General features: G+C 35.9%; 1 protein-coding gene and 1 non-coding gene across 7 annotated transcripts in view; both read left to right on the top strand.

The window, feature by feature from the left end:
* ARHGEF9 (Cdc42 guanine nucleotide exchange factor 9) overlaps nt 1–24,676 on the top strand; it is a 601,826-nt gene that overhangs the window by 294,374 nt on the left and 282,776 nt on the right. The gene's annotated exons all lie outside the window — the stretch shown is intronic.
* On the top strand, nt 19,390–19,496 carry LOC126000373 (U6 spliceosomal RNA). Its single transcript, XR_007492714.1, has one exon. It is a non-coding gene; the product is annotated as a U6 spliceosomal RNA (small nuclear RNA).

Here is a 24,676-nt window from a genome sequence, read left to right as displayed (position 1 = left end):
CTGTCTTTGTGGTACTAGCAGTTCTTCTTCTTCTTCAGTGTCGTTTTAATTCATTTTCCGTGGTTGGTGTTCTTGCTCATTATGTTGCTCCTAAGATGGAATCTGGAATAGAGTCTTTCATTATGTTTCTGGAAGACCCATTCACTTGCGGTTGTCTCAGTCAGACTTCTGGAATTGGAGATTTTGTTTGTTGAACAGATTGTAGACCAAAAGCTAGGTTAGAGCCTTTTGTTGTTGTTGGTGGTGGTGGTCCTGGCATGCGTACTGTCTAGTCCTGATTGTAACAACCAGTCATCTGTATATAGAAATCTTGTTTTTTGCACAGATCAATGGGTGACATGTCTTCTGATTTTGTCTTATCGTTGGCTGGTGAGAAAGGATAACATGCTCTTAGATCTAGTTGTTCCCATTTCCTCGTTGTCAGGTTATCAATTTAGAACTGGTGTATGTTGGCGTCAGAGCAGCATTATAAATGCCCTGGAGGGGATTTGTTTCCTGGAGCTGTTGTGGGATCCAGGAGATGTCTGGGATCCAGGAGTCAAGGCTGGACAGTCGGTGCCTGTTTCCCTGGAGTCTAGGTTGGTTCCACAAGACATACATTCAGGGTGAGAGATGTTCCTGTGTTGTAAAAAAGTATAAGTTTTTATCCCTAGTAGATAAGAGCTTGTTTTTTTCACATAAAATTTCCCCTATTTTTAATATGCCTTTTCAGGAAGAAGTGGTGCTACATTATATTGCTGGTGGATTTGGGGGTGGAGAGAGAAGAAAACAGACCCATGACAAAAACTAAAAATATATATGCTCAGACATATCTAAAGAAAAAAGAGTTTCTTAAAAGAAAAGAATAGATTAAGTAAGACATAATTAAAGGAATAAAGTGGGGCCGGGAGGGATAGCATGGAGGCAAGACGTCTGTCTTTCCTGCAGAAGGATGGTGGCTCACATCCCAGCATCCCACATGGTCCCCCATGCCCACCAGGGGCAACCTCCGAGCACAGAGCCAGGAGCACCCTCCGAGCGCTGCCAGCTGTGACCCAAAAGAAGCAAAAAACAAATCAAATCAAAAAACAAATTCTAAACCAAAACAAATAAATAAAATGAACAAGGGGGAGAGGAAAAAAAACGAAGAAAAAGGGAGAAAGTGATACAGAAGATTACATTTGGGGAGAATCAGTATAAGAGGTAGTGTTATATAGGTCTATATGATAATAGTATAGGCTTCCCTATTGTCTTTTGAGATTTCCTCGTGAGGTGTGGACTCCAGGCAGGGAGGTCTTGGGTAGAGTTCTTGCAATGGGAGTACTTTTGGAGCTAATTCGGTATTAAGCCACAGTCCACAAAAGGAGAGGTGATTAGGAGGGCCACACTGCATGAGTCAGTTGGGGTGTTGGTTGTATTTTCTTGCTGGGAACAAGATGTGAGTTTGAGTGAGTGTCTCTTCACTTGGGTACTGAGTACTGGTTTGTTGGTGTAGGAGGTTGGTCTTGATGCCTAATGGGTTAAGAACTGACAGTGAAGAGTTATAACATGGTGGGAATATCGGGGATTGGATTAAGGGGTGAAGGGATAGTTAGGTTTCTGAGGGGGGGAGAGGAGATAGTACATGGGAGGGATTAGATAGGGTATAGGTATGGGTTGCTTGTGGTTTAGATTTGTCTCTTAAGGAGGATTCCTATCTCTGTGTGCTCCTGCCCCCATATAAACATATAGAAGTTAGCTTAGGTATATATTAATGTAGAGAGGTGGGGAGGGCAAGAGATACTCTGAGTACAGAAAGATAGGTAGGTATAGTACTGGTAAAGAAAGGAAAATAATAGATCAACTTTTGGATATGTATAGGTTTTGTGTCTCGAGTACTAACCATTGTGTTAGTGAGGTCTATCTATATAAGTGTTTACCCTTTGCAGTATCGTCCACAGCACCCTATATATCAGCTTTCTTTCCTTTCCTATGGAGGAGGTAACCGTGTGGTTTTTATTTGACATGGGTTGAATTGATGGTAATGAGAAGAAGGTGTAAGAAGAAGGAGAGAGAAAAGGGAAAACAAAACAGAACAAAACAAACCAACAATTAAACAACAACAACAAAAATATGAAGTAATGAGAAGAGAGGATAAAAGAGCAAGGACATATTAGTTTGCTTGAACGTGTTTGATGCTTAAGCCCGTAGTAAAAGTCTGTAGGTCACAGTTGTTGCTTCGGCGGTCTGGCTGGTCATGCACTTCAGGTCCTAAAAGAAGGCATAATCTAGAGATAAATGGTATGTAAAAGAGTTTTATCTGGACATTTTCATGATGCAAGCTGAGTATGGTGCCTTGTGTGACTCAGCTCCAAGGTACCACCATAGGATGTTCACACTTTGTATCCAGGAACCCCTGTGGGCAGAAAAACTGAGAGGTTATTTTAAATGTGGTAAGGTTAAGGCATTCAGCCATAATGTTTTGAAATGTTTCCATTGGAGTCAATAATTTCCCATCATAATCTTTACCTGTAATCCTGTATAATATCCCTAGTAAATTATTATGGGCCTTTGTAGTAAAATGATAATTACATACCTGTTCTCTCTACACTGCTGTTTCTGCTGTTGCTGTTTTTTTATGATATAATGTGTAGTCGGGCTTTGTGTTTTTCTCTTTCCTTTGTTTTGTGCTCTACTTTACAGTATATGGTGATTATTACAATGTTTGAGGTTTATATCTTGTTATTTAATCGTGTTATTTAATCGTGGGGTTTTGGTTATTTATCTGGTGCCTTTTCTAGGTACTTCAGAATAATGCTATCATTCTGTTTATCTTTCATCTTCTGGCTTGCTTCGTTTAACATAATATGTTCTGGGTCCATCCATGTTGCTGAAAAATCTGTGATTGTATCATTTCTGACTGCCATGTAGTATTCCAATGTGTGTAGATACCACATCTTAATGATCCACTCATCTGTTGTTGGACATTGAGGTTGGTGATACCTATTTTTGTGGTGCTATTTCTACTTTATTTGAAGAACACTTTTTTGCAGGTTTTGTAAAAAAAAAGGACATAGTGAGATAAATTTATAAAGTATAAAGTTTTTATGTACAACCGTAGTTTTTCAGTATTTATTTCTGCCTCTTCAAGAGCTGGACTCCACATTTACTTTTCCTCATACTTTCTTGAGCTCAGGGGTAACAAATAATCTTTATATTTTAATAAAAATATATAAAAACAAAGTTAAATGGTAGCAATTATTTTAGAAAAATTATTTGGACAATTTATTTTAGATGTAACACACATATTAACTTCATGCTATATCTAAATTTGAACATTCAGGACATATTTATTTAAAACACATTCACTTCTCTCCTTCAGCTGACATTGCATTACACAGCCCATAATTTGGAACCCCTGGCTTTTATCCTGAGCTTTCTTATCTGACAAGCCCCTGGGCCAGAGTCACCAGATCTGATGTCTATCTAACCTCTAAATCCAAGTGCCTTGTGATGTAGTTGTGACCTTATTGAAGTGAGACTGAATGTTCTAGAAGACCAATTTGGGAAGGATCTTTTCCTTTACCAATTCTTCTCAAAACCACTTGGCCAGAGAGTCATCAAATCTGACATCTGTCTAATAACTAAACCTCAAACTACATGATTGCATTAAATATTTCTTAATATATCATATATTAAAGCAGGAGAGGCCTAGCATTCCTATTTCTCAAGCAGTAGAAAGCCTCAAAACAGAGATAATCTAAAGGAATAACTAATGACAGTGTTTTCAGCATACTCAAATAATTGTGCATGGTAAGAAAATATATGTAAGAAAATATATGGTAAGAAAATAATGTATCGTTAGCAGTAATTTGGTAAAAAAAAAATAAATCAACAGATTACTTTTCAAGTAGTAGGAAACCTAAAATTCCACAAATAACACCCACAAAATTCAAATAACAATAAGAAACTAAGAAACTCAACTGGAGCTGCAGATATGGAAAGAAACTGAGGCAAATTTGCAAGCCAACACAAAAATGCTTGAACCTGGTTGATTGGTACTTAAAATCAATGCATTGGCAGGGGAAGTTAAGGAAGCACCAGGCAAAAAAAAATTAAGAAATCAACAGATGCTAAACACAACTAGCTGAAAGAAAAACATTTTTAAATGTGAAAATTCAAACAAATGGAGTGGAAAGAGATTTTAAAAAAAACTTCCTGGAAAACTGTAGTAGAATAATTTAAGTGGGAGAGAATCATTTAGATGAATGAGACAAATTTGAAGACAATATTTTATGGAAGTTAAAAAAGAAAAGAAAATAGAGACAGTGGAAGGGAAGAAAACATAAGGTACTTAATGAATAACAATAAAATCTCCAAATTATAGAAATATGAGAAGGTGAGAAAAAAAAGAAACATAAAGAAGTGGTGAGGAGACGGTTGCATAAAATACCCCACTCTCTGGAAAGATGCAGCTGCACAAATTTAAGAGGACAAAATAACCTAAATTTAACAACATATAGTCAGTAATAAAAATGGCAAAAACCAAAGAGAGAGACATACTTCTAAAACAGTAATGGAGGAGAAAACCATAAATATTAATGTAAGAAATTAATAGTTATGACACATCTCCCATCTAAAAGGGTTAGAGCAAAAAGTCTGGAATGGCATGTTAAAATTATGAATGAAGAAGCATTAAACCTACAGTTCTCATGTATGTGTGAGGAAGGAATAAAAGCAAAGTGTTGGTGACAGTTGAGATAACAAAAAAGCTTTAAATGAACTATAGAATGTCTTCTTAAATAACTAAAATAACTATAGAACTAAAGTCCCTACACAATAAAATGACACAATAGCTATTTATGTCAATAATATCCTTGAACATATATAAACTAAAGACTCCCATCAAAAGGCAGAATGGAGTGATTACCAATTGGGAGAGACTGAATGTCACCTGTGCATGTTTCTCTACTGTTCTTCTCCTAAACCTCTCCTGAGTGGGCCAAGAAGTACCCAGCAAAATCACTCTCGTAGAGATGCCCAGGCCAAAAAGCCAAGAAAGACTGGGTCCCTAATTGAAAACCGGCTATCAGTGGTAACATGCAGAAAGGCAGATCCCTTTGTCTGTGAAGTCAGGTGAGAGGAATCTGGCCCTAATGTGTGAATACCAATTGAGACTGTGCGTGTCGCTGTGTGTATTTCTCTATGGTTCTCCTGAACCTCTCCTTAATGGGCCTAGAAGGCCCAGCACTATCATTCTCCAGAGGCTCCAGAAGAGCACGGCCGCTCTGCTTCACTTTGTGGCTGTGAGCTCTTTCTAGCTTATGAACTCCACCATAACACGCAGATAATCACACTACAAACATGACAATGGGGAAACCTCGCAGGCAAACTATGCACAGAGAATGAAGATAGCTCTGATGATTCAAAAAATACCAACCATATGATTAACCTCTCAGATAAGGAGTTTAGAAAAAGAAATACGAAGGATTCTCATGAAATAGAAGAACACATAGCTCTAGCTGAACAAAACATAAAGACAGAAATCAGAAAACTCCAAACTGAAACAACAGTTCTGAAAAACACAGTAGCTCAACTGAAAAACTCAATGGACAGCCTCTCCAACAGGGTAACAGCAGCTGAGGACAGAATCAGTGAACTGGAAGATCAAATGCAGAATAACTTCATACAGCAGAAGAAATTGGAATAAAACCTTAAGGCAAACGATCAGACAATGGAAAAAGTACTCAAGGAACATGAACAGATAAAAATAGAAGACTTTGATAAACTCAACAGAAACAACATAAGAATCATTGTAGTCCCAGAAGCCCATTAAGGAGATCCCCAAGAAGAATCAACAGACGAAGACATCATCACAGAGAAACTCCCAGAGTTAAACATTGCATGCACTCAAATCTGCATGCAAAAAGAGTACCAGCCAGAAGAGACCTAAAGAAAACATCCTAGTTACAATGACGAATCCCACAGATAGAGATAGAATACTGAAAGCACCAAGATACAAAGGGAAATTACATTCAAAGGAGCATCCTTAAGATTTACAGCAGAGATGTCACAAGAAATTCTCAAGGCCAGAAGACAGTGGTGGAATATTGTGACAAGACTAAGTTAAATGGAGGCTTCACCTAAAATACTGCACCCAGTTTGACTTATGTTCAGGTTTGAAGGAAGTATACATAGCTTCACAGATAAGCAACAGCTCAGAAACTTGACAGGTGCAAAACCAGCCTTAAAGAAAAAACTGAAAGGTCTACTTTAAGACAAGAAAAATCAGCAGACACATCAAACATATACACAAAGATGACACTAAATCTTAAGATAATCATCTTCCTCAATGACAATGGACTAAATGCACCAATTAAGAGACACAGATTGGCGAAATGGATCAAAAAGATGAACCCAACTACTTCTACCTACAAGAAGCATACTCCTGAATAGTCAGAACAAACAGGCTCAAAATCAAAGACTGGAGGAAAATCATCCAAGCAAACAACACACTTAAAGAAGCTGGAATGGCCAGCTTCTTTAATATCTGATGACACCAACTTTAGACTCAGAAAAGTTGTAAGGGACAAAGATGGACACTTCATACTAATCAAGTGATGTTAAACAGCAAGAAATCAGACTACTAAACATATAAGCACCCAATGAGAGACCAGCAATCTATCTAATACAATTATTGACAAATTTAGAAGAGGACAACAATAATAACTCAATAATTGTGGGAGACATCTACAAGGCACTGTCAACACTTAATAGGTCAACCAGACTGAAACTAAACAAAAATATACTAGCCCTGACAAGAAAAATGGAAGAAAGAGGCCTAGTAGATATATATATATATATATATATATATATATATATATATATATATATATATATATATATATATATATGACACTCCATCCCCAGAAACCTGGATAAACATTCTTCTTCAATGTACATGGGTCATTCTTCAGGATAGACCAAATGCTGGAACATAAAACATACCTCCATAAAATCAAGAGGTAATAAGTTTTGCAGGCTGCCTTCACTGACCACAAGGCTCTGAAGTTAGATGTGAACTACAAAGGAACTACACAAGAAAAAATTTAACATCTGGAAGTTAAACAGCCTCATACTGAATAACCAGTGAGTCCAAGATGAAATCAAAGAGGAAGTCAAAACTTTCCTGGAAACAAATGACAATGAAGACAGAAACTATCAGAATCTATGGAACACAGCAAGGCAGTGCTGAGAGGAAAATTTATGGCTTTGAAAGCACACATCAGGAAAAAAGGGGCATACCTCAGTAGCCTAATGAAGCAGCTCATATTATTAGAAAATGATCAACAAAAGGGACCAAAAATAGGAAGACAGAAGGAAAAAACAAAGTTTCAAGCAGAAATCAATGTAGTGGAAACCCAAAAGCTATCCGAAAGATCAACAAGAGCAGAAGTTGGTTCTTTGAAAAAATAAACAAGATTCATAGACCATTGGCAAAACCCACAAAAGAGAGAGAATTATAATAACCTGTATTAAAAGTGAAAAGGGGGAGATCACTAGAGATATTGAAGAGATTCAATGGGTAATCAGAGACTACTTTGAGAAACTTTATGCCACCAAATATGAGACTCTGGAAGAAATCGATAAATTTTTGGACTCCTACAACTCTCCACGGTTGAATAAGGAAGATGTACCATATCTAAACACCCCCATCACCATTGAGGAAATTAAAATGTAATCAAATGTCTGCCCAAAAATAAAAGCACAGGCCCAGGTAAATTCACTAATGAATTTTTTCAAACCTTTAAAGAGGAACTACTACCCATCCTGGCCAGGTTTTCATGAAGTTGAAAAAACAGGTACACTTCAAAATAGCTTTTATGAAGTCAATATCACCTTCAGACCAAAACCAGACAGGTTCTGCCAAAAAATTACAGACCAATATCTCTGATGAACACAGATGCAGAGATCCTCAACAAAACCCTGGCAATTAGGATCCAATGCCTCATCAAGATGATCATTCACTATGATCAAGTAGGTTTCACCTCAGGAATGCAAAAATGGTTTAACATCCGTAAATCTATCAACATAGCACATAACTTGAACAATAAGAAAAATAAAAATCACATGATCATATCAATAGACGCAGAGAAAGTATTTGATAAGGTCCAACACCCATTCTTGATTAAAAAACCTCTCAGAAAAATGGAAATGAAAGGAACCTTTCTCAATATAGTAAAGGCCATCTACCACAAGCCAATGGCAAATATCATTCTTATTGGAAAAAAACTAACAGCCTTTCCTCTAAATTCTGGTACAAGACAGGGCTGTCCTCTCTTACTGCTAATCAATATATTTCTGGAAGTATTTGTTATAGCGATTAGGCAAGAAAAAAGATAACAAGGAAATCCAGATAGGAAAGGAAGAAGTCAAATTCTCAATGTTTGCAGTAGACATGATACTCTTCTTAGAAAATCCTAAAAACTCTACCAAAAAGCTTCTTGAAAAAATAGATTCTGCCAGTACCTTTTATATCTTAAATATTACCCCTTTATCTGATGGCTATTGCGTAAATAATTACTCCCATTCTGTGGGTGGCCTTTATATCTTCATCAGTATTTCCTGTGAGTTGCAAAAGCTTCATAGCTTAATATAGTCCTATCTGTCTATCTCCTCTTCCACTTGTTTGTAGAGTGAGGTTTCCTCCTTGAAGACGTGATGAATAATTTTAAATGAAAACTTTAATGTATCTTTCTTCTTTTACATTATTTATATATAAAAAAGCCATGAATTGTGTGTTAATTTTGTAGCCTGCCAATTTACTATACATATCTATTGTTTCTATAAACTTTTGGGTGAGCATTTAGGATTTTTCTAAACTTAGGATCATGTCATCTGCATACAGTGAGAGTTTTACTTCTTCCTTTTCTACCTGAATGCCCTTGATATCTTTTTATTGCCTCATTTCTTTGTCCAGTAATTTCAGTGGTATTTTGAACTGAAGTGATGAGAAGAGGCAATTTGTCTTGTGTCAAAATTTAGAAGAAAATGCTTATAGTTTTTGCATTGCATATAATATTTGCCATAGATTGTGGTAAATGAACTACACTATGTTGAGAAAAGTTCCTTCCATTCTCATCTTGCTTATGATTTTTATCATGCATGGGTGCTGGACCTTTAGAATACTTTCTATGCATATATTAATATAATTATATAATTATTTTTCTTTTGTTAATATTGTATATTATAGTAATGGACTTGCATTTTTAGTGAAATATTCTTTTGTCTGTGAAAAGAATCCTACTTGATCACACTTGATGTGTTTTGAATTCTATTTACTAGTATTTTTCTGAGAATATGCACATCTGTGTTTATCAGGGATATTGATCCTTAGTTCTCTTTTTTGTGGTATATCTATCTACGTTTTTATTAATGTGTTATTAGCTTCATAGAAAGAATTTTGTAGTGTTTCTATTACTGATCATAATTGTGGAAAATCTTGAAAAGAATTGGCAATAGATCCTCTGAGTGGTTGGAAAGAATTCACTAGTGAATCCATATGCGACTTGTCTTTTGTTCTGGAAGTCTTTTGATTACATTTCAAATAGTGATATGTCTGTTCAGATATTCTAGATAATTTTGGTTCAAACTTCAGATGTTATAGGATTCTAGGAATTTATCCATTTCTTCCAAGTTTGCATTTTTGTAGCATAAATATTAGTAAAGTAATGTCTGATTACCCTTTGAAAGTCTGTAATATCTATAGTGATATCCCACTTTTTATTGTTCATTCAGTTTATTAAGTTTCTGTCTCTTAAATGGAAGAACATAGACTAGAAGATATATACAGGGCACTCCATCCCCAGAAAACTAGATATATATTATTCTCCAATGCACATGGGTCATTTTCCAGGATAGTCCACATTCATAAAATATATCGCCATAAAATCAAGAGGATAGAAATTGTGCAGATTACCTTCTCAGATCACAAGGTACTAAAATTATAAGTAAATTACAAAGGGTCACAGAAGAAAAATTTTAACACCTGGACAGTGCTGAACAACCAGTGGGTCAGAGATGAAATCAAAGAGGAAGTCAAAACATTTCTGGAAACAAATGACAATGAAGACACAAACTATCAGAATTCATGGGACACAGCAAAAGTGGTACTAATAGGAAAATTTATAGCTTTGCAAGCACACATCAGAAAGAAAAAAGGGGACTACATAAACAGTTTAATAACACAGCTTTTAAAATTATAAAATGATCAACGAAAGGAATAAAAATTAAAAAATGGGAACACTTCCAAATAGCCTTATGAAGCTAACATCATCATGATACCAAAACCAGACAGATATACTGCAAGAAAAAGAAAAATACAGACCAATATCCCTGGTGAACGCAGATACAAAGATCCTCAACAAAATTTTGGCAAACAGGATCCAAGGCCTCATCAAGAAGGTCATACACCACGACCAAACAGAATTCATTCCTGGAATGCAAGGATGGTTTAACATACATAAATCAATTAACAAAATACACCATATCAACAAAAATAAAAATGAAAATCAAATGGTCGCATCAATAGATGCAGATAAAGCATTTGATAAGGTCCAACACCCATTCTTGATAAAAAAAAAAAACACCTCTCATCAAGATGGGAATGGAAGGAACTTTTCTAAATATAGTCAAGGCGATCTACCACAAGCCACAACAAATATTATTCTCAATGGTGATAAATTAAAAGCCTTTCCTCTAAAATTAGGTACAAGACAAGGCTGTCCTCTCTCACCACTCCTATGCATTATAGAGATGAAATTTTTTGCCATAGCGATTAGGCAAGAAAAATATATTAAGGGCATCCAGAAAGGAAGAAGTAAAGCTCTAACTATTTGCAGATTGTAATATATTTAGAAAACAGTGAAAACTACCAAAAATCTTCTAGAAACAATAGATTCATATGGCAAAATGGCAGGCTACAAAATTAGCACACAAAAAAGTCAATGCCCTTTTTATACACCAATAATGATAGAGAAGAAATGGACATTAAAAAAACAACCCCATTCACATTAGTGTCACATAAACTCAAATATCTTAGAGTAAACTTAATTAAAGACATGAAGGAACTATACAAAGAGAATTATAAAACCCTGCTTCAAGAAATAAAAGAGGACACAAAGAAATGGAAACACATACCCTGTTCATAGATTGGCAGAATTAGCATCATTAAAATGGCAATACTCCCCAAGGCATTGTTCATATTTAATGCAATCCTTCTAAGGATACCCATGACATTCTTCAAAGAAATGTATCAAACACTCCTTCGATTCCTTTGGAATAAGAGACATCCACAAATATCTAAAGCAACCCTTGGGTATAGGAGTATAGGAGGCATCACTTTCCCAAACATTAAATTGTATTACAAAGCTATAGTCATTAAAACAGCTTGGTGTTGAAATAAAGGCAGACTCTCATATCAGTGCAATAGACTTGAGTATTCAGAGACTGTGCCCTAGATATACAATCAATTAATCTTTGATAAAGGGGCAAGAAATGCAAAATGGAGCAAGGAAAATCTCTTTAACAAGTGGTATTGGAGCAACTGTTCAGCCACTTGCAAAAAAGCAAATTTAGACCTCCATCTAACACCATGCACAAAGATCAAATCCAAATGGATTAAAGACCTGGATATCAGACCTAAAGTCATAAAACATATAGAACAACACATAGTTAAAAACACTCCATTACATTGAGACTAAAGAAATCTTCAGGGCAGAAACAGTACTCTCCATAAGAGTGGAAAGAGAGATAAACAAATGGTATTATATTAATATACGTAGCTTCTGCACATCAAAGGAAATAGTGCCTAGGACACAAAAGTCACCCACAGATTGGGAGAAAGTATTCACCCAATACCTGTCAGACAAGCAGCTAATATCTAAGCTATACAAGTTACTGACAGAACTTAGCAAGAAAAAATATAACCCCATCAAAAAATGGGAAGAAGAAATGAACAATTTCTCAAAGAAGAAATACAAATGGCCAAAAGATACATGAAAAATGCTCCACATCACTAATTATCAGGGAGATGCAAATCAAAACAACAATCAGGTACCACGTCACACCACAGAGATTGGTGCATATTACAAATAATAAGAACAAGCAGTTCTGGAGGAATTTGGGGAGAAAGAAACTTTTATTCACTGCTGGTGGGAATGACATCTAGTCCAGCCCTTATGGAAAACAATATGGAGATTCTCAAAAAAAATTGAGCTCTCATATGTTCCAGCTATACCACTCCTAGAGATATACCCTAGGAACCTGGAAATACAATTCAAATATTCCTTCCTCACACCTATATTCATAGCAGCACTATGTATAATAGCCAGAATCTTAAAACAACCAAGATGCCCTTCAACAGATGAATGGCTAAAGAAAATGGTACATATAAACAATGAAATATTATACAGCCATCAGGAGTGATGAAGTCATGAAATTTTCCTATACATGGAAGGACATGGAGTCTATTATGCTGAGTGAAATTAGTCAGAGGGAGATAGAGACACAGAATAGTCTCACTCATCTATGGGTTTTCTGGGAAAAAGACATCATTTTAATGATGCTCAGAGATAAGGGTCAGAAGGCCCAGATCCTGATATGAAGCTCAACTCAAGGAGGGGTGAGTGCAGTTAGAACAATAACAAGTAACATGACAATGTTAATGAGTGAGAGAAGTAGAATGCCAGTCTAGAATACAGGCATGGTGTGGATGGGGGGATATGGAATGCATTGGTAGTGGGAATGTTGCAATGGTGAAGGGGGTGTTCTTTTTGTGACTAAAACACAACTACTGTCATGTTTGTAATCACGGTGTTCAAATAAAGATAAAAATAAAATAAAATATTTCTTCTTTTTGTGAATCTTTTTTAATAAATTTTATTTATTTTTTCAAAGAACCAACTCTTGCTTTCAATGATATTATGGATTGTTTATGTGTTTGCAGTTTATTAATTTTCACCATAGCTTTTATTATTTCCTTCCACCTGCCTATTTTTGTTTTATTTTGTTTGTTTCAATTTTTGAGCTGTGACATTAACTTTTTGTGTAGGCCCTTTCTTTCTTCCAAATTAATCTTTGCAAGGCTACACTTTTCCTCTTAATGCCACTTATGTTGTGTGCCACAAATTCTGATAGTTCGAGTCTGGTTTTTTGTTTGTTTTTGTTTTTTTATTTTTGGGCCACACCCAGCAGCGCTCAGGAGTAACTCCTAGCTCTGTGCTCAGAAATCGCCCCTGGCAGGCACAGGGGACCATATGAGATGCTGGGATTCAAAGCACCTTCCTTCTGCATGAAAGGCAAATGCCTTACCTCCATGATATCTCTCCGGCCTTGATAGAGTCTTAATTCTCATTTTTTTTAGAAAATTTTTTATTTCTTCTTTGACTTCATTTTATACACACTGGTTATTCAGTAGTATGCTGCTTTATTTCCATGTTTTTTTCTCTTTTATGTTTGTAATTCTCTACTATTTTGAATGCATCATAATTTGAAAAGATAGTTGATTTAATTTATATTTTTATTTTATGGAGGTATGCTTTATGGTCCAGTATATGGTATAATATGGAAATTTTTTCATATTTATTAGAGAAAATATGTATCAAGCTCTATGGGTGATAGAAAGACATATATACATATATTAAGCCATAATTTTAGATTTCTACCTTTAAAGTCAATATGTTCTTGTCAAGTTTTAGCCTGGTTTATCTACAGAGAAGTGAAATGGAAAGTTGAAGTTTCCCATTAATATAGTATTGCCTTTGATATCTTGCTTCAAGTCTATTAGAAGACTTTTATTAGAAGTTTACTGGCCCCTCACTGGGTGCATATATGTTTAGGAATGTGATTAATTCCTGAAGTATACACCAAGTATACACCTCTTTATCATTCAAATGCCTATATCTGTTCTTGTAAAACTTGTTAAGTCTAAAGTCCATGTCATCTCATCAATAACAATACAATAATAGGAGAACTCAACACTACCCTGTCACCTATTGGTATGTCAACCAGGCTTAAACCCAACAAGAATATACTACCTATGAAAAGAGATATAAAAGAGAGTAAACTAGTAAATATATAAAGTGTACTTCATCCCCAGAAAACCGGATACACATTCTTCTCAAATGCACATGTGTCATTCTCAAGGATAGACCACTTTCTAGCCCATAAAACATATTTCCATAAAGTCAAAAGGATATAAACTTTACAGACTACCTTCTCATATTACAAGGCACTGAAATTAGAAGTTAAACACAAAAGGGCACAGAAGGAAAACTTTAACACCTGAAAATTAAACAGCTCACTATTGAACAATCAGTGGGTAACAGATAAATTCAAAGAGGAAGTCAGAAAATTCCTGGAAACAAATTCCAACGGAGACACAAATTATCTGAATTTATGGGATACAGCAAAGGCAGAACTAAGAGGAAAATTGATAGCTCTGCAAGCACACATCAGGAAGGAAGAAAGGGCCTACATAAAGTGCTTAATGACCCAACTTATGAAATTAGAAAATGATCAGCAACAGGAACCAAGTGTGTTTCCATGAAACTGGAGAATCAGGAATACTCCCAAATAGTTTTTATGAAGATACCATCATCGTAATATCAAAACCAAACAGAGGTGCTGCAAAAAAAAAAAGAAAACTACAGACCAATATCCATGACGAACACAAATGCAAAGATCCTCAACAAATTCCTAGCAAATATTATGCAACACCTAATCAAGAAAATGAGGTTTCATTCCAGGAATGCAAGTCTGGTTTAACATATGTCAATCAACATAATATACCATATCAATAAAAAAGTAAAAAACATATTATCATATAAATAGATGCAGAGAAAGCATTTGATAAGGTCCAACATCAATTCTTGATAATAAAAAACTTTCATCAAGATGGGAATGGAAAAATTATATATATACTCAAGGCCATTTACAACAATGGAAAATATTCACAGTGAAGATGAACCAAACGCCTTTTCTCTAAAATCTGGTATAATACAAAGCTACCCTCTCTCACCACTCCTATTCAGCATGGTGCTAAAATTTCTTGTCCTAGAGATTAGGCAAGAAAAAGACATCAATGGCATCCAGAAAGAAAAGGAAGAATTTAAACTTTCACTATTTGCAGGTGATATAATACTATATTTAGAAAATCTTAAAATATTACCAAAAATCTAGAAACAATAGATTCATATAGAAAAGTGGCAGGCTACAAAATTAGCACACAAAAATCAATGGCCTTCTTATACACCAATAATAATAGAGAAGAAATGGACATATAAAAACAACCCCACTCATATTAGTGTCACATAAACTCAAATATTTTGGAATCAAACTTTTTTTTTTTGGTTTTTGGGCCACACCCGGTGATGCTCAGGGGTTACTCCTGGCTATGCGCTCAGAAGTCGCTCCTGGCTTGGGGGACCATATGGGACGCCGGGGGATCGAACCACGGTCCGTCCTAGGCTAGCGCAGGCAAGGCAGGCACCTTACCTCCAGCGCCACCGCCCGGCCCCAGGAATCAAACTTTTTAATATAAATCTTTGTTTAAGCACCATGAATACAAGCATGTTTGTAATTGGTTTTCTGTTATAAACAGAAAACCCCCGTCACCACCAATGTCCCCCCTTCTTCATCCCTGCTTGTATTTTCAACAGGCATTCTACTTCTCTCATTCTTTAACATTGTCATGGTAGTTGTTAGTGTAGTTATTTGCCTGACTTAACCACTCTTTGTGGTAAGCTTCAAATTGTGAGACAGTCCTTCCAGCCCTTCCAGTCCTTACCTCTATAGTCTCTGAAAATTATTGCAAGAATGTCTTTTATTTTTCTTAAAACCCATAGATGAGTGAGACTATTCTGTGTCTATCTCTCTCCCTCTGACTTATTTCACTTAACATAGTAGATTCCATTTACATCATGTATAGTAAAATTTCATGACTTCAGCTCTACTCTGACAGCTGCATAATATTCCATTGTGTATATGTACCACAGTTTCTTTAGCGATTCATCTGTTGAAGGGTATCTTGGTTGTTTCTAGACTCTGGCTATTGAAAATAGTGCTGCAATGAATATTGGTTTGAGGAAGGGATTTTTAATTGTATTTTTGTGTTTCTAGGGTATGTCCCTATTAGTGGTATAACTGGATCATATGGGAGAGAAATTTCTAGTTTTTTGAGGAATCTCTAAATCATTTTCTATAAATATTGGACTAGATGGCATTCCCACCAGCAGTAAATAAACTCAAAATCCTGGGGTTAACTTAAAAGGTGAAGGACCTAACAAAGAAAACTACAAAACCCTACTTCAAGAAATAAGAGAGGACAGAAGGAAATGAAGACAAATACCCTCCTTATGGATTGGCAGGATTAATATCATTAAAATGGCAATAGTCCCCAAAGCATTGTACAGATTTGATGCAATCCCTCTAAGGATACGATTTTTCAAAGAAGTGAATTGAGCACTCCTGAAATTCATTTGGAACAATAAACACCCACGAATAGCTAGAGAAACCCTTCAGAAAAGAAATATGGGAGGCATCACTTTCCCCAAATTTAAATTGTAGTGCAAAGCTATAGTCATTAAAACATCATCGTATTGGAATATAGACATACCCTTAGATCAGTGGAATACAATTGAGTATTCAGAAAATCTTCCCCAACATGCAATCAAATAATTTTTGATAAAGGGGCAAAAATGCAAAGTAGAACAAGGAAAGCCTCTTCAACAAGTGGTGTTGGGACAATTAGTAAGCCACTTGCTAAAAACTCAGACCTCCATCTAACGCCATGGATAAAGATCAAATCCAAATGAATTAAAGACTTTGATATCAGATTGGAAATGATACTGTATATAAAACACCATGTAGGTAAAATATACTCTATAACATTGAAAATAAAGTTATCTTCAAGGAGAAAGCATCACTTTCCAAGCAATTGGAAGCTGAGATAAACAGATGGGAGTATATTAAGCAGAAAATATTCTGCACCTCGAAAGAAATAGTGACTAGAATAAAAAGGACACCCACAGAATGGGAGAAAGTATTCACCCAATACCCATAAAATAAGGGGCTAATGTCTAAGATATATAAGGCACTGAAAGAACTTAACAAGAAAAACTATCTAACCCCATCAAAAATTGGGACAAGGAATGAACAAACACTTTATCAAATAAATACAAATGGCCAAAAAGTACATAAAAAATCTCCACATCAATAATTATTAGGGAGGGGCCGGAAAGTGGTGTGGAGTGGTAAGGCATTTGCCTTGCTGGCACTAGCTAGTATGGACTGTGGTTCGATCCCTGGTGTCCCATATGGTACCCCAAGCCAAGAGCAACTTCTGAGCATATAGCCAGGAGTAACCCCTGAGTGTTACAGGGTATGGCCCACCAAAAACAAAACAAAACAAAATGGAAAAGCATTAGGGAGATGAAAATCATAAAATTTTCCCATACATGGATGGATATGGAAACAATTATGCTGAGTAAAATAACTCAGAGAAAATTAAATAGACACAGAATAGCCTCACCCATCTATGGGCTTTAAGAAAGAAAAGACAGGGGCTGGGCAGTGGCGCTAGAGGTAAGGTGCTTGCCTTGCCTGCGCTAGCCTTGGATGGACCACAGTTTGATCCCCCGGCGTCCCATATGGTCCCCAAAGCCAGGCGCGATTTCTGAGCTCATAGCCAGGAGTAACCCCTGAGTGTCACCGGGTATGGCCCAAAAACCAAAAAAAAAAAAAGAAAGAAAGAAAGAAAGAAAAGACATTATTGTAATAATGCACAGAGACAATATAGATAAGGATGGGAAAAACTGGCGTATGATATAAAGCTTACCGCAAAGTGTGGTGAGTACATTTAGAGAAATAACTACACTAAAAACTACCATGACAATGTTAAAGAGTGAGAGAAGTAGAATTCCCGTCTCGAATATAGTCAGCAAGTGGGGAGAAAAGAGTGGAGGGAATTGGTGTTGGAAACGTTGCAGTGGTGAAGGAGGGTGTTATTTTTATGATTGAAACCCAATTAAAATCAAGTTTGTAATCATGGTGCTTAAATAAATATATAATTTTGAAAATATAAAAATAAATAATGTGCACTAAGAATCATTGGAGTCACAGAGACCCAGGAAGAACATATTCAGGAAGAATCAAGAACATCATTAAAGAGAAACTACCAGAGCTAAAGAATACATGTGACCAAATCCTCCATGCCCAACGAGTACTAACTAAAAGAGAACCCAGGAAAAACACCCCAAGACACATCCAAGTCACAATGACGAATACCACAGATGGAGACAGAATACTGAAAGCAGCAAGATCAAAAAGGGAAATTACATTCAAGGGAGCATCCCTGAGATTTAATGCAGACCTGTCACAAGAAACACTCAAAGCCAGAAGCCAGTGGTGGGATATAGTGACAAAACTCAATGAAATAAATGCTTCGCCTAGAACACTGCACCTAGCCAAACTCACTGTTCAGGTTTGAAGGAAGCATACATGGCTTCACAGATAAACAACACCTCAGAAACTTTACAGACTCAAAACCAGCCTTAAAAGAAAAACTGAAAGATCTACTTTAAGAAAAGACTGACCAACAGACACACCAAACTTCGACACAAAGATGGCACTAAATCCCATGACAATTCTTTCTCTCAATGCCAATGGATGAATTGCACCAGTTAAGATACAAAGAGTGGCTAAATGGATCAGAAAACTGATCCTAACATTCTGCCTAGTAGATATATATAGGACACTCCATCCACAGAGACCTGGATACACATTCTTCTCCAATGTACATGAGTCATTTTCCAGGATAGACTACATGCTGGCACATAAAACATACTTCCATAAAATCAAGAGGATAGAAATTTTGCAGGCTACCTTCGCTGACCACAAGGCTCTGAAATTAGATGTGAACTACAAAGGGACACAGAAGAAAAACTTTAGTACCTGAAAAAGCCATGTGTCCAAGATTAAATCAAAGAAAATCAAAACTTTCCTGGAAACAAATGACAATAAAGACACAAACTATCATAATCTATGGAAGACAGCAAATGCAGTACCGAGAGAAAAATTTACAGCTTTGCAACACACATAAAGAAGGAGAAGGGGCATACCTGGATAGCTTAATGACGCAGCTCATAGAATAAGAAAGTGCTCAACAAAAGGAACCAAAAATAGGGAGACGGAAGAAAGTAACAAAACTGGGAGCAGAAATCAAAAAAGCGGAAACCCAAAACACAATCCGAAATATCAACGAAAACAGAAGTTGGTTCTTCGAAAAAAATGAACAAGATTGATAGACCATTGTCGAAACTAAAAAGAGAAAAAGAGAAACTTGGTAACTCATATTTGAAATGAAAAGGGGGAGTGCTCGCTTCAGCACCACATATACTAAAATCAGAACGATAAAGAGAAGATTAGCATGGCCACAACACAAGGATGACAAGCAAATTTTTGAAGCATTCCATACTCAAAGAGAGAAAGAAAGAAAGAAAGAAAGAAAGAAAGAAAGAAAGAAAGAAAGAAAGAAAGAAAGAAAGAAAGAAAGAAAGAAAGAAAGAAAGAAAGAAAGAAAGAAAGAAAGAAAGAAAGAAAGAAAGAAAGAAAGAAAGAAAGAAAGAAAGAAAGAAAGAAAGAAAGAAAGAAAGAAAGAAAGAAATGAAATGAAATGAAATGAAATGAAAATGGGGAGATCACTACCAATATTGCAGAGACTCAAAGGGTAATCAGAAACTACTTTGAGAAACTCTATGCCACTAAAAATGACAACCTGGAAGAAATGGATAGTCGTAGACTCATAACCATCCATGGTTGAATAAAGAGGATATAGAATATCTAAACACCCCCATCACCGTTGAGGAAATAAAAGCAGTAATCCAATATCTGCCCAAAAACAAAAGGCCAGGCCCAGATAGATTCACTAATGAATTCTTTCAAACCTTTCAAGAGGAACTACTACCAGTCCTGGCAAAACTCTTTCAAGATATCGAAAAAAAAAAAACAGATACACTTTCAAATAGATTTTATGAAGCAAACATCACCTTAATACCGAAACCAGACAGAGATGCTACCAAAAAATATAAAGACCATTATTCCTGATGAACACAGATGCAAAGATACTAAACAAAATTCTGGCAATTAGGATTCAATGAATCATTAAGAAGATCATCCACTATAATCAAGTAGGTTTCATTCCAGGAATGCAGGAATGTTTTAACATGTGTAAATCTGTCAACAAAATACACAACATCAACAACAAGAAAAATAAAAATCACATGATCATATCAAGAGATGCAGAGAAAGCATTTGATAAGGTCCAACACTCATTCTTGATAAAAACTCTCAGCAAGATGGGAATAAAAGGAACCTTTCTCAATATAGTTAAGGCCATCTACCAAAAGCCAATGGCAAATATCCTCAATGGAGAAAAATTAAAGCCTTTTCTCTAAATTCTGGCACAAGACAAGGCTGTCCTCTCTCACCACTCCTATTTAACATAGCACTGGAAGCACTATAGCAATTAGAGAAGCAAAAGATATCAAGGGCATCTAGATAGGAAAGGAAGAAGTCAAGCTCTCACTGTTTGCAGATGACATGATACTTTACTTAGAAAACCCTAAAGACTCTACCAAAAATTCTAGAAACAATAGACTCATATAACAATGTGGCAGGCTACGAAATTAACACACAAAAATTAGTAGCCTTTTTATACACCAATAATGATAAAGAAGAAATGGACATTAAGAAAACAACCCGATTAACATTAGCACCATACAAACTCAAATATCTCGAAGTCAACTTGACTAAAGATTTGAAGGACCTATACAAAGAAAACTATAAAACACTCTCCAAAAATAATAGAGGACATACAGACATGGAAACACATACCCTGATCATGGATTGGCAGGATTAACATCGTTAAAATGGCAATACTCCCCAAAGTATTGTACAGATTTAATGCAATCTCTGGAAAGAGACCCATGACATTCTTCAAAGAAGTGGATCAAACACTGTTGAAATTCATTTGGAACAATAAGCACCCTCAAATAGCTAAAGCAATACTTGGGAAAAAGAATAGGGGAGGCATTACTTTTCCCAACTTTAAACTGTATTACAAAACAATAGTTATCAAACCAGCATGGTATTGGAATAAAGACAGAACCTCGGATCAGTGGAATAGGCTTGAGTACTCAGAGAATGTTACCCAGACATGCAATCACCTAAGTTTTGATAAAGGAGCAAGAAACCCTAAATGTAGCAGGGAAAACCTCTACAACAAGTAGTTTTGGCACAACTGATTAGATACTTGCAAAAAAGTGAAAATAGACCCCCAACTAATATCTTTTACGAAGGTAAAATCCAAATGGATTAAAGACCTTGATATCAGACCTGATCCCGTAAGGTATATAGAACAACACGTCCTTAAAACACTCCATGACATTGAGACTAAAGGCATCTTCAAGGACAAAACTGTACTCTTCAAACAAGTGAAAGCAAAGATTAACAAATGAGAATATATTATGCTAAGAAATTCTGCACCTAAAAAGATATAGTGCCCAGGATACAAGAGTCAACATCATACACCAAATTAGCAACATAATAAACAAAAATCACATGATTATATTACTCGATGCAAAGAAGACATTCGACAAAATCCAACACCCATTCATGATGAAAACACTCAGCAAAATAGGGCTGGAAAGAACCTTCCTCAAGATAGCTACCGCTAGCTATAAAAAGCCAACAGCCAATATTATCCTTAATGGCGAAAAGGTGAAAGCCTTTCCACTAAGGTAAGGAAGTAGGCAAGGTTGTCCACTGTTTCCGCTCTTATTCAACATAGTTTTAGAAGTCCTAGCAATAGAAATCAAATAAGAAAGGGAAGCAAAGGAATGCAAATAGAGAAAGAGGAAGTAAAACTATCTCTGTTTGCAGATGATATACTTCAAAAATCCTAAAGATTACACAGTAAAACTCCTAGAAACAATTAACAGGCACCATAGTCAATACACAAAAGACAGCAGTGTTCCTCTATACAAATAACAAAGTAGAGGAGAAAGAGATTAAGGTGACAATTCCTTTTAAATAGTATCCAAAAATACCAAGTACCTAGGAATCAACCTTCCAAGAGAAGTGAAGTATTATATTATGAAAACTTCAAAACACCTCAGAAAGAAATTGAAGAGGACCTAAGGAAATGGAAGAACATCCCATGCTCATGGTAGGTAGAATCAACATCGTCAAAATGTCGATCTTACCTAAACAACTATATAGATTCAATGCAATCCCTATCCAAATTCAGACATCATTATCTAAGGACTTAGAACAATCAGTTATAAAATTCATATGAAACCACAAAAGAACCAGATTAGCCAAATGCATACTGAAAAACAAGAAGGTGGGCAGCATCTCTTTACCTAATCTAAAGATTTTTGTATAAAGCAAAACAACCTGGTACTGGATCAAAGACAGGGTCTTATATCAGAGGGTTAGATTAGACTATCCAGTTATATACCCCCTAATATATGGTCGACTATTATTTGACAAAAAAGCCGAAAATTTGAAATGGAAAAAAGACAGTCTCTTCAACATATGATGTTGGAACAACTAGATAACCACCTTTAAGAAAATAAAGATTAACCCATACCTCACACCTTACACAAAAGTCAACTCAAATGGATTAAAGTCCTTGAAATCAGACCTGAGTCTATAAAGTTCATTGAGGACAAAATAGACAGAACACTTCAAGACCTATATATCAAAGAAATCTTTGATGATAGAATGCCAACAATGGCAAAAAAATTTTAGCATTAAACTTAAATAAATGGGACTACATCAAACTAAAAAGTTTCTGCATGGCGAAAGAAACCCTGGTTCAAGCTAGAAGACAGTTAATGAAATGGGAAAAATTGCACTCAACACATCAGTGTTATCTAGTATATACAAAGCTCTCAGAAAAGTGAGCTCCAAAAAATTAATAAAGCCATAGATAAATGGGGAAAAGAAATAGAAACTTCTCTGAGGAAGATGGAAAGATAGCCAACAAACACATAAAAACATGGTCAATATCATTTATCATTAGGGAAATCCAAATTAAGACAAGGTACCAACTTACACCAGTGAGGATGGCTCACATAAAAATTAACAGGAACAATTGCTGTTGGTTGGTATGTGGTAAGAAAAGAACTCTCATCCACTGATAGTGGGAATGCTTCCTGGTCTAACCCCTATGGAAAATAGTATGGAGGGTGCTCAGTAAACTGAAGTGAGCTGGCACATGACCCAGGAATCACCTCCTGGGTATCTATCCCCAAGACTAAAGGACATTCATCCCAAAGTATGTATGCACTCCACTATTTATCGCAGCACTAAGCACAATAGCAAAAATTTGGAACCAACCTCAATGTCCAACATCAGATGAATGGATCATGAAGGTGTGGTATGGAATATTACATAGCAGTTAGAAAAGCGACAATCATGGATTTTGTAGAAACATGGAAGGATCTAGAAAATATTATGTTAAATGAAGTAAGTTGGAAGAGGAAAGATAAATACAGAATGATAGCACTTATTTGAGGTATTTAGTATATATACCATACAAACATATACATATAATACCCCACTAAGAATCACAATGGTCAAGGTTAGAAACTCCAAACATCATAGGTGTCAGCATATAGCGTGGAGATATTTCAAACCAAGCAGAAGAGGAGCAACATAAAGCCTTGACTATCCATTGTACCATAAAGAAACCAAAAACAACAGAAACAGCGGTTTGAGTGAACAGGTAAGCAATCACCCTCTAACTACAAAGATTTATAATTATGTACTAATATTTTTATCCACAGAACTGAATGCAGAATATGATAGGAAGCCAAGGACTCCTGCTGCAGTGATTATTAGCAATATGTTTAACCTTAATTTTATCAGGTATAAAATAACCCTTCAGCTTCTTTGTCTACAGTGGTTCTTGGACAAATAGGATGGACACCCTAATTTTACAACACAATGCTATATACTGTATGCAGTGCTCATTATGACAATATCTTGATAAAAATACTACAATTTACCATTTTTTTATCTTTTTCAATATAATTTTTATTTTGATCATACTGGTTTACATATTGTTGACAATAATATTATAGGTACATATTTACATAAAATCAGGGGGGTTCCCATCACCGATTTGTCCTCCCTACACCTCTGTGTTCATCCTACCTCCCATGTCCTCCTCCCTCACCCCCGGGGCTGCGAGAATATGTGGTCCCCTCTGTACCTAGCTTACTACTTAGTAGTCTTGGTCTTGGTGCCTCCCTTATTTCCCCCTCTAAGTGGGAGGAAGGACTACATAGTTCAAGTTATGTGGTTTTATTTGAAGAAGAGAAAAGTAATAAACTGGGGTAAAAGTTTAATATACTGAAAATGGGCAGAATCCTTCTAGAGGCTCTCATCGTCGGTTTAAGAGATGAAGGAGAAAAAGAAGGTTAAACACCCCAACTGTACAAAAAGAATTGTCAAATATCCAGTGAGCACTCCAGTGATAACGATAGGCACCACAAAAAAAGCCATGGTCTTGAGTTAAAAAACATGGTGGAGCACCTAAAGAGAGAAAAGAAAAGAAGAGAAAACAAAAACAAAACAAAACAAAACAAAA

The sequence above is a fragment of the Suncus etruscus genome, chromosome X, assembly GCF_024139225.1.
Source record: "Suncus etruscus isolate mSunEtr1 chromosome X, mSunEtr1.pri.cur, whole genome shotgun sequence".
Classification (NCBI taxonomy): Eukaryota; Metazoa; Chordata; class Mammalia; order Eulipotyphla; family Soricidae; genus Suncus; species Suncus etruscus.
This window is presented reverse-complemented; position numbering and strand designations above follow the sequence as displayed.